The sequence below is a fragment of the Eriocheir sinensis genome, chromosome 37 (assembly GCF_024679095.1).
Source record: "Eriocheir sinensis breed Jianghai 21 chromosome 37, ASM2467909v1, whole genome shotgun sequence".
Taxonomy (NCBI): domain Eukaryota; kingdom Metazoa; phylum Arthropoda; class Malacostraca; order Decapoda; family Varunidae; genus Eriocheir; species Eriocheir sinensis.
This window is the reverse complement of record NC_066545.1, coordinates 17,117,826-17,125,325: the sequence shown is the minus strand read 5'-3', so window position 1 is coordinate 17,125,325 and position 7,500 is coordinate 17,117,826. Positions and strand designations below refer to the sequence as shown.

At 45.8% G+C, this 7,500-nt stretch overlaps 1 protein-coding gene across 7 annotated transcripts in view; it reads right to left on the bottom strand.

Annotated features, from left to right (window-relative positions):
• LOC127008417 (tripartite motif-containing protein 3-like) overlaps window positions 1-7,500 on the bottom strand; it is a 109,803-nt gene that overhangs the window by 30,366 nt on the left and 71,937 nt on the right. The window contains exon 1 of one of the 7 annotated variants that reach the window (XM_050880561.1): window positions 689-829. The exons of the other annotated variants lie outside the window; for them this stretch is intronic. The gene's annotated coding sequence lies outside the window, so the exon portion shown is untranslated. Of the gene's footprint in view, window positions 1-688; window positions 830-7,500 lie in introns of those variants that run through there. 7 annotated transcript variants of the gene reach the window in all.

Here is a 7,500-nt window from a genome sequence, read left to right as displayed (position 1 = left end):
ATGGAGGGAGGGCGTGGCGTGGGTGTGGGCGTGGGTGGAGGAAAAGGGCGTGATGGAGAGGCTGGAGGAGGAGGAGGAGGAGGAGGAGGAGAAATGATTAAAGAAAAGAAAAGACCAGGATGAGTGGGAGAGGATGAGTAAGAATATAAGGAGGAGGAGGAGGAGGAGGAGGAGGAGGAGGAGGTGAGCCGGAATCAGCACGTGGAGGAGGAAGAAGAAGAGGAGGAGGAGGAAGAGGTTATAGGGTTTGTTGAAGAAGAGGATGTGTGAGTGTGTATGTTCGTGAGAGAAAAGGAGGAGGAGGAGGAGGAGGAGGAGGAGATGAAAGTAAAATAAGGTTGTTGGGGGAGATGACTGTGTGTGTGTGTGTGTGTGTGTGTGTGTGTGTGTGTGTGTGTGTGTGTGTGTGTGTGTGTGTGTGTGTGTGTGTGATCATTAAGGTTAGCAGGAGATTAAAAGGAGAAAGGAAAAAGGAGAGGAGAGGAGGAGAGGAGAGAGAGACGATAATCTAAGCCAGTATTAAATCGAGCTATAATATTGGCCTTTTTCCACTCGAGAGGCAAAGGGAGATGGAAAGGCGAAGGAAAAGAAGAGAAGGGAAGGGAAGGGAAGGGATGGGAAGGGAAAGAAGAGAATAAAAGAGCTATAAAACACCTTAATCAAACACAACACATTCCTTATTCCTTACCGTGTATTGAGAAGACACGGACACCAGTGATCGTATAGGTTGATAACACGTAGATTTCAGCGCTATATCCCTTATCGTACAGAAGGAACAGACAACAGTGATCGTATGGGCAGATAACACGTAGATTTCAGCACTATATCCCTTATCGTACAGAAGGGACAGACACCAGTGATCGTATGGGCAGATAACACGTCGATTTTAACCCTCTATATCTTCCCGTACACTAAGAACAGACCCCAGTGACTTTCTAGATAGGTTTAAATCACTATATCCCGTATCGAACAGTTGGAACAGACACCAGTGATCGTATGGGCAAATAACACGTCGATTTTAACCCTCTATATCTTCCCGTACACGAAGAACAGACCCCAGTGACTTTCTAGATAGGTTTAAATCACTATATCCCGTATCGAACAGTTGGAACAGACACCAGTGATCGTATGGGCAGATAACACGTCGATTTTAACCCTCTATATCTTCCCGTACACTAAGAACAGACCCCAGTGACTTTCTAGATAGGTTTAAATCACTATATCCCGTATCGAACAGTTGGAACAGACACCAGTGATCGTATGGGTAAAAGACACGTATATTAGAACACTGGATATCGCTTCCCGTGCACACTAAGAGGGTACAACGCTGATCTGAAGGGGACGAACGCAAGACTGGCGCCCTAGCAATGTGAAAAGAATGACCCGCAACTATTCGAAGCTTTAGAAGGCTCAGAACGGGACACTACAGGACCATTACACAAAAAAGGGACAACACAGATCATACCTAGGTTAAGTAGACGCACGTGAAACACCGCTTCCTAGCCTGTTCTAAGCTCATAAGGCCCGGAGATGAACACTGTACGGCCATTACGCTGAGGAGGCACAAGAAGGATAAGTTAATGATCGCAAAACACGGCCTCCCTAACCTCTTCGAAGCTGCCAAAGCCCCATAACGAAACACTAGACGAGGATTAGGAGTACATCTTATTATCGAGCGTTCAGAGTGATCGACCCCCAGAACGATACAGTTAGTGAATATGGAAGAACAATATCAGGAGCCTTTTTTATTAGGATGAGAGAGAGAGAGAGAGAGAGAGAGAGAGAGAGAGAGAGAGAGAGAGAATAGGTGGATGTCGCAAATGAGAGGATGGGCGTGTGTGTGTGTGTGTGTGTGTGTGTGTGTGTGTGTGTGTGCGTGGGCTGTGTCAAGAACAAGAGGCGTGGGCGGCGTGGGTGGGTTATTCGCAACACACACACACACACACACACACACACACACACACGCACACGCAAACGCCCATCCTCTCATTTGCGACATCCACCTATTCCACTTCCCTTGCTCTCTCTTACTACTACTACTTCAATACTAACCAACACCACTGTCAGCACCACCACCATCACCACTGTCACCACCACCACCACCACCGTCATCACCACTATCATCAACACCACTTGATGGCACCTCCAAAAGATATAAAAACGTTACATTGAATACAACGAATGGACGTACCCTGTGATTACTCTCTCTCTCTCTCTCTCTCTCCTCCATTATTTTTGTTTTTTCTCCTTTCTCTCCTTTACGCCCTCCTTTCTCTTATCTCTCTCTCTCTCTCTCTCTCTCTCTCATTCATTAAATCACTAAGGCATTCAAATCACGTCCTCCTGTCATTCTTCATGCATTAGCTCCTCCTCCTCCTCCTCCTCCTCCTCCTCCTCCACTTCCTCCTCCTCATTATTAACTTAGGTGTGAGCTGGAGAGAAAATATTTTAATTCTATCCGACTTCTCTCTCTCTCTCTCTCTCTCTGTCCTTCCATCTCTAATAAATCGAGACAAATTACTGGAAGGGGAGAGATATTGAGAGAGAGAGAGAGAGAGAGAGAGAGAGAGAGAGAGAGAGAGAGAGAGAGAGAGAGAGAGAGAGAGAGAGAGAGAGAGAATGTCACTGTAAAACAACACATTTATTTGCTCTCACGATCGTGTTAGAGAGAGAGAGAGAGAGAGAGAGAGAGAGAGAGAGAGAGAGAGAGAGAGAGAGAGAGAGAGAGAGAGAGAGAGAGAGAGAGAGAGAGAGAGAGAGAGAGGAGAGGGACAATGAGAGTAATAGTCATCATCAGCAAGCTTGCACTGACATAATTACTGGTGGTGGTGGTGGTGGTAGTAGTGGTGGTCGTGGGGGTGGTGGTGGTGGTGGTGGTGGTGGTGGTGGTAGTAGTGGTGGTCGTGGGGGTGGTGGTGGTAGTGGTGGTGGTGGTGGTGGTGGTGATGGTTAAGGACGTCATAAGGTTTAATTTCCCCTTAGTAATGGACGCTCTGATGCCCCTTACGTCTTTATTGTGTGTGTGTGTGTGTGTGTGTGTGTGTGTGTTCTCTCTCTCTCTCTCTCTCTCTCTCTCTCTCTCTCAATCAATTTATCACCTGTTATTATATTCTTCCTCCTAAATCTTCTCTCTCCCTCCCTACCTTAGAGAGAGAGAGAGAGAGAGAGAGAGAGAGAGAGAGAGAGAGAGAGAGAGAGAGAGAGAGAGAGAGAGAGAGAGAGAGAGAGAGAGAAAGGAGAAGAGGAGAGGAGAGGAGAAGAGGAGGAAGAGGAGGAAAAGGAGGAGGCTTAGAAATAGGGGGTAGGAGGAGGAGGAGGAGGAAGAAGAGTCAAGGATTTTGTCATAAGAATCCTTGACCTCCACCTCTTCCTCCTCCTCCTTCCCCTCCTCCTCCTCCTCCTCCTCCTCCTCCTCCTCCACCTCCTCCTCAGCCATCAGTCAGTATCAGTTCTCATCACCAACACCATTATCATCATCAGTCAACTCCACCACCACCACCTCCACCACCTCCACCACCAATCATTATCAGTATGTATCACCACCAATATCACCACCACCGCTATCACCACCTCTATCAGCATTCAACACCACCTGTACTACCAGCATGACCAAGGAAGAGGAAGAGAAGAAAGAGGAGGAGGAGGAGGAGGAGGAGGAGGAGGAGGAGGAAGGAGATGAAGGAAAAAAGGGAGATGAGCAAAAACGAGAAGATAAAGAACGTACGAAGAAGAAGAAGAAGAAGAAAAAGAAAAAGAAAAAAAAGAAAAAGAAGAAGACGAAGAAGAAAAAGAAGAAATTTCCCGACCCAAACAGACTTTCTCTCTCTCTCTCTCTCTCTCTCTCTCTCTCTCTCTCTCTCTCTCTCTCTCTCTCTCTCTCTCTCTCTCTCTCGACAGGTTCAATTGGATATAAAGAAGACCATTAAAAATCCCTCCCTCCCTCCCTCCCTCTCTCTCTTCCTTCCTCTCTTCCTTCTTCCCTTCTTCCTCCATTCCTCCTCCTCCTCCTCCTCCTCCTCCCTCATCCCTTCCTGTGCAACCTCATACCTGATATTAATTTAGATAGTTCGAGACATGTTACCAGGAGGAGGAGGAGGAGGAGGAGGAGGAGGAGGAGGAGGAAGAGTCGGCATCCTAAAGATTATTGAAGAGGTTATGAGAGAGCATGATGCGAACTGGAGGAGGAGGAGGAGGAGGTGGAGGAGGAAGAGAAGCAGGAGGAGGAGGAGGAGGAAAAGAAGCAGGAGGAGGAGGAGGAGGAGGAGGAGGAGGAGGAGGAGGAGGTGGAGGAGATGACACTAGACACTTCCTTCTTCCTGAGGTCAAGATTAAAATGGGAGATGAAGAAGATGAAGAAGATGAAGAAGGAGATGAAAGAGGAGATAAATGGAAGGAAAGGGAAAGAAAAAGGAAGAGATGGAAGGGGAGACAGACAAGAAGGAAGAACTGGAGAGAAAAACAAAACAAAAAAAGTAAGGGAGGAAAAGGGAGAGATGAAGAGAGGGAAGAAAGGAGAGAAAATGGGGAGGGAGAAATGATGGGAGTGAGAAAGATACAGAGCTGGAGAAGATACGACACAGGGAGGAAGAGGGAGGAAGAGGAAGGGAGAGGGAGCGAGAAGAGAAGAAAGGAATGGAGGGAGAAGTAATGAAGAGAGAGAGAGAGAGAGAGAGAGAGAGAGAGAGAGAGAGAGAGAGAGAGAGAGAGAGAGAGAGAGAGAGAGAGAGATAGAGAGAGAGAGAGAGAGAGAGAGAGAGAGAGAGAGAGAGAGAGAGAGAGAGAGAGAGAGAGAGAGAGAGAGAGAGAGAGAGAGAGAGAGAGAGAGAGAGAGAGAGAGAGAAAAGGAGAGAGAGAGAGAAAAAAAGGAAGAGAGGAAGAGAGAAAAAAGGGAGAGCGAGAGAAAAAAGGGAGAGAAAAAAAGGGAGAGAGAGATAAAAAGGGGGAGAGAGAGAGAGAGAGAGAGAGAGAGAGAGAGAGAGAGAGAGAGAGAGAGAGAGAGAGAGAGAGAGAGAGAGAGAGAGAGAGAGAGAGAGAGAGAGAGAGAGAGAATCAGAATGTTTATTCCATTAACGTACAATGTACCACGGCTTTTCTCTTAACCTTCTTCATCGCGTGACCCCTGAGACTCTCCAGGGTATTGCCGTGACTCCTATAGTAAATTCTGTAATGGTGACCTTTGTGTAAAGGTAAGGTAAAACGAAACTATATGAAGATCCTGATTTATAGAAAATATTACAAATAAAAGACCTTGAAAAATGCCACAGATCCCCTACAAGTGCTATTTCAAAATCCATGGAACTAATGCACATAAAATAAAACCTACTTATTCAATCAGTGGAAGGATTGACATTGTTTTGCAGCCATAAGTACATCAAAGCGAGGAGCAGTGCTCAACAAGCAACACCTCATGTCGCAGTCAGTCACAAGTCTACTGCGTGCCTTCGTTTTCAGTGCCATCATTGATGAGAATCCAGCCTCACAGCGATAGCCCGAGGTCCAGTATGGTCAGTGCACGCACCGAAAGAAGAGGATAGTCGTCATTCAGTGTCGCCCAAAATGTCGATCGGAAGCTCTTGTTCAGAAAAATCGACTTTCAACTGAGTATCCACACGAATTTGAAGAAATTCTACCTTCGCAGCAACATCAGCATCACAGATGGCACTGTCCTTCACTGAGAAGGGTCTGGAGATCCACGCATCAGTACAGCGGTCATCCAGTCCTGGAAAGTAACTTTCGATGGCGTCATACACCGCCAGAAGATGAGCTGAGATCTCCTCACGGAGACTGACTGCATTCAGCTTCTGCCATAGAATCTAGGATAGTTGTCATCTGATGGAAGAAAGTTGTGTCACTGTCCTGAACTCTTTTCACGTAAAGTCGAATCTTACACTTGAAAACTGCCACTTTGTCACGAACTGTGTGCAGCATTGCAAGGTTCCTTGGAGTGAAATATTCAGGGAGTTCACTTCAGAGAAGAAATCAGCCAAGCAGGCAACCTTTGCTACGAAACAGTCATCTTGCATCATTTCATGAAGAAGATTTTCTTTCGAGGTACGAGCTTGTTGCAACAGCATCTTTATTTCCTCTCGAAGTTGCAGCACGCGATTCAGAACTTTGCCACGTGAGAGCCAACGTACCTCCGTGTGAAACAGGAGAGCAGAGAAGTCAGAGCCCCTTTCTTCACAAAGCACTTTAAAAATCCTTGAAATTGTTGGGCTCCCTCGGATGTGGTTCACAATCTTCACAACGTCTGTGAGCACTTCTTGAAGTCCAGGTGGGATAGTCTTCATCACCAAAGCATAAAGACGAATCATGCAATGAGTGAAGGAGGCATGCGGGGCGACATTCTTCACGAATCATGGAAGGAGCCCCATCTGTACACAGACCGACAAGTGCTTCCCTACTCAGCCCATGTTTAACATTTCAGTGGTCAGTGAAGCGAATATTCCCGGATTCTCTACAATTTTGCGAGGAGGAGGAGGAGGAGGAGGAGGAGGAGGAGGAGGAAGCGCGTTATGGAATATATTGATAAAGTTATATTTGTGATGATGACATTCTGTGTTGGAGGAAAATGAGGAGGAGGAGGAGGAGGATGAGGATGAGGAGGAGGAGGAGGAGGAGGAGGAGGAGGAGGAGAAGGAGGAAGCGCGTTATGGAATATAATGGTAAAGTTATATTTGTGATGATATTCTGTGTTGGAGGAAAAAGAGGAGGAGGAGGAGGAGGAGGAGGAGGAAGAGGAAGAAAATGAAGAAAAAAATTATATGAAAAGAAGAAGAAAAACAAACAAAATAAGAAGGAAAAAAGGATATTATGGTGGTGATGGTGGTGGTGGTGATGGTGATGAAAGTGGTGATGAAGAAGGTGGTGGTGGTAGAGGAAGTTTAGAATTTACAGAGCGACAGGATGTTAGGTTAGGTGTGTGTGTGTGTGTGTGTGTGTGTGTGTGTGTGTGTGTGTGTGTGTGTGTGTGTTTTGTGGTGAGCCAAGGACACCACCAAAGCTAAAAAAGGCGGATAGGCTGTGGTGGTGGTGGTGGTGGTGGTGGTGATGAAGTCAGAAAAAAATACATTGGGTGGTGGTGATTGTGGTGGTGGCGGTGGTGGTAGTAGTAGTAGTACTAGTAGTAGTAGTAGTAGTAGTAGTAGTAGTAGTAATAACAGCAATAATAATAATAATAATAATAATAATAATAATAATAATAATAATAATAATAATAATAATAATAATAATAATAACAAAAATAAATGGTTTAAATGGCCTTAAGGACATTTAAATTACAGGTGAGAGAGAGAGAGAGAGAGAGAGAGAGAGAGAGAGAGAGAGAGAGAATGTAAGAAAAAAGTCTGTATGTTATGTTTTCAGGGTTGTGTTATGGTGTGACTTCCGTGTCGTGTTAGTGAGCTAGTTTTAACTCTCTCTCTCTCTCTCTCTCTCTCTCTCTCTCTCTCTCTCTCTCTCTCTCTCTCTCCTACGCACTAAGTTCAGAAAGAGGTCGCG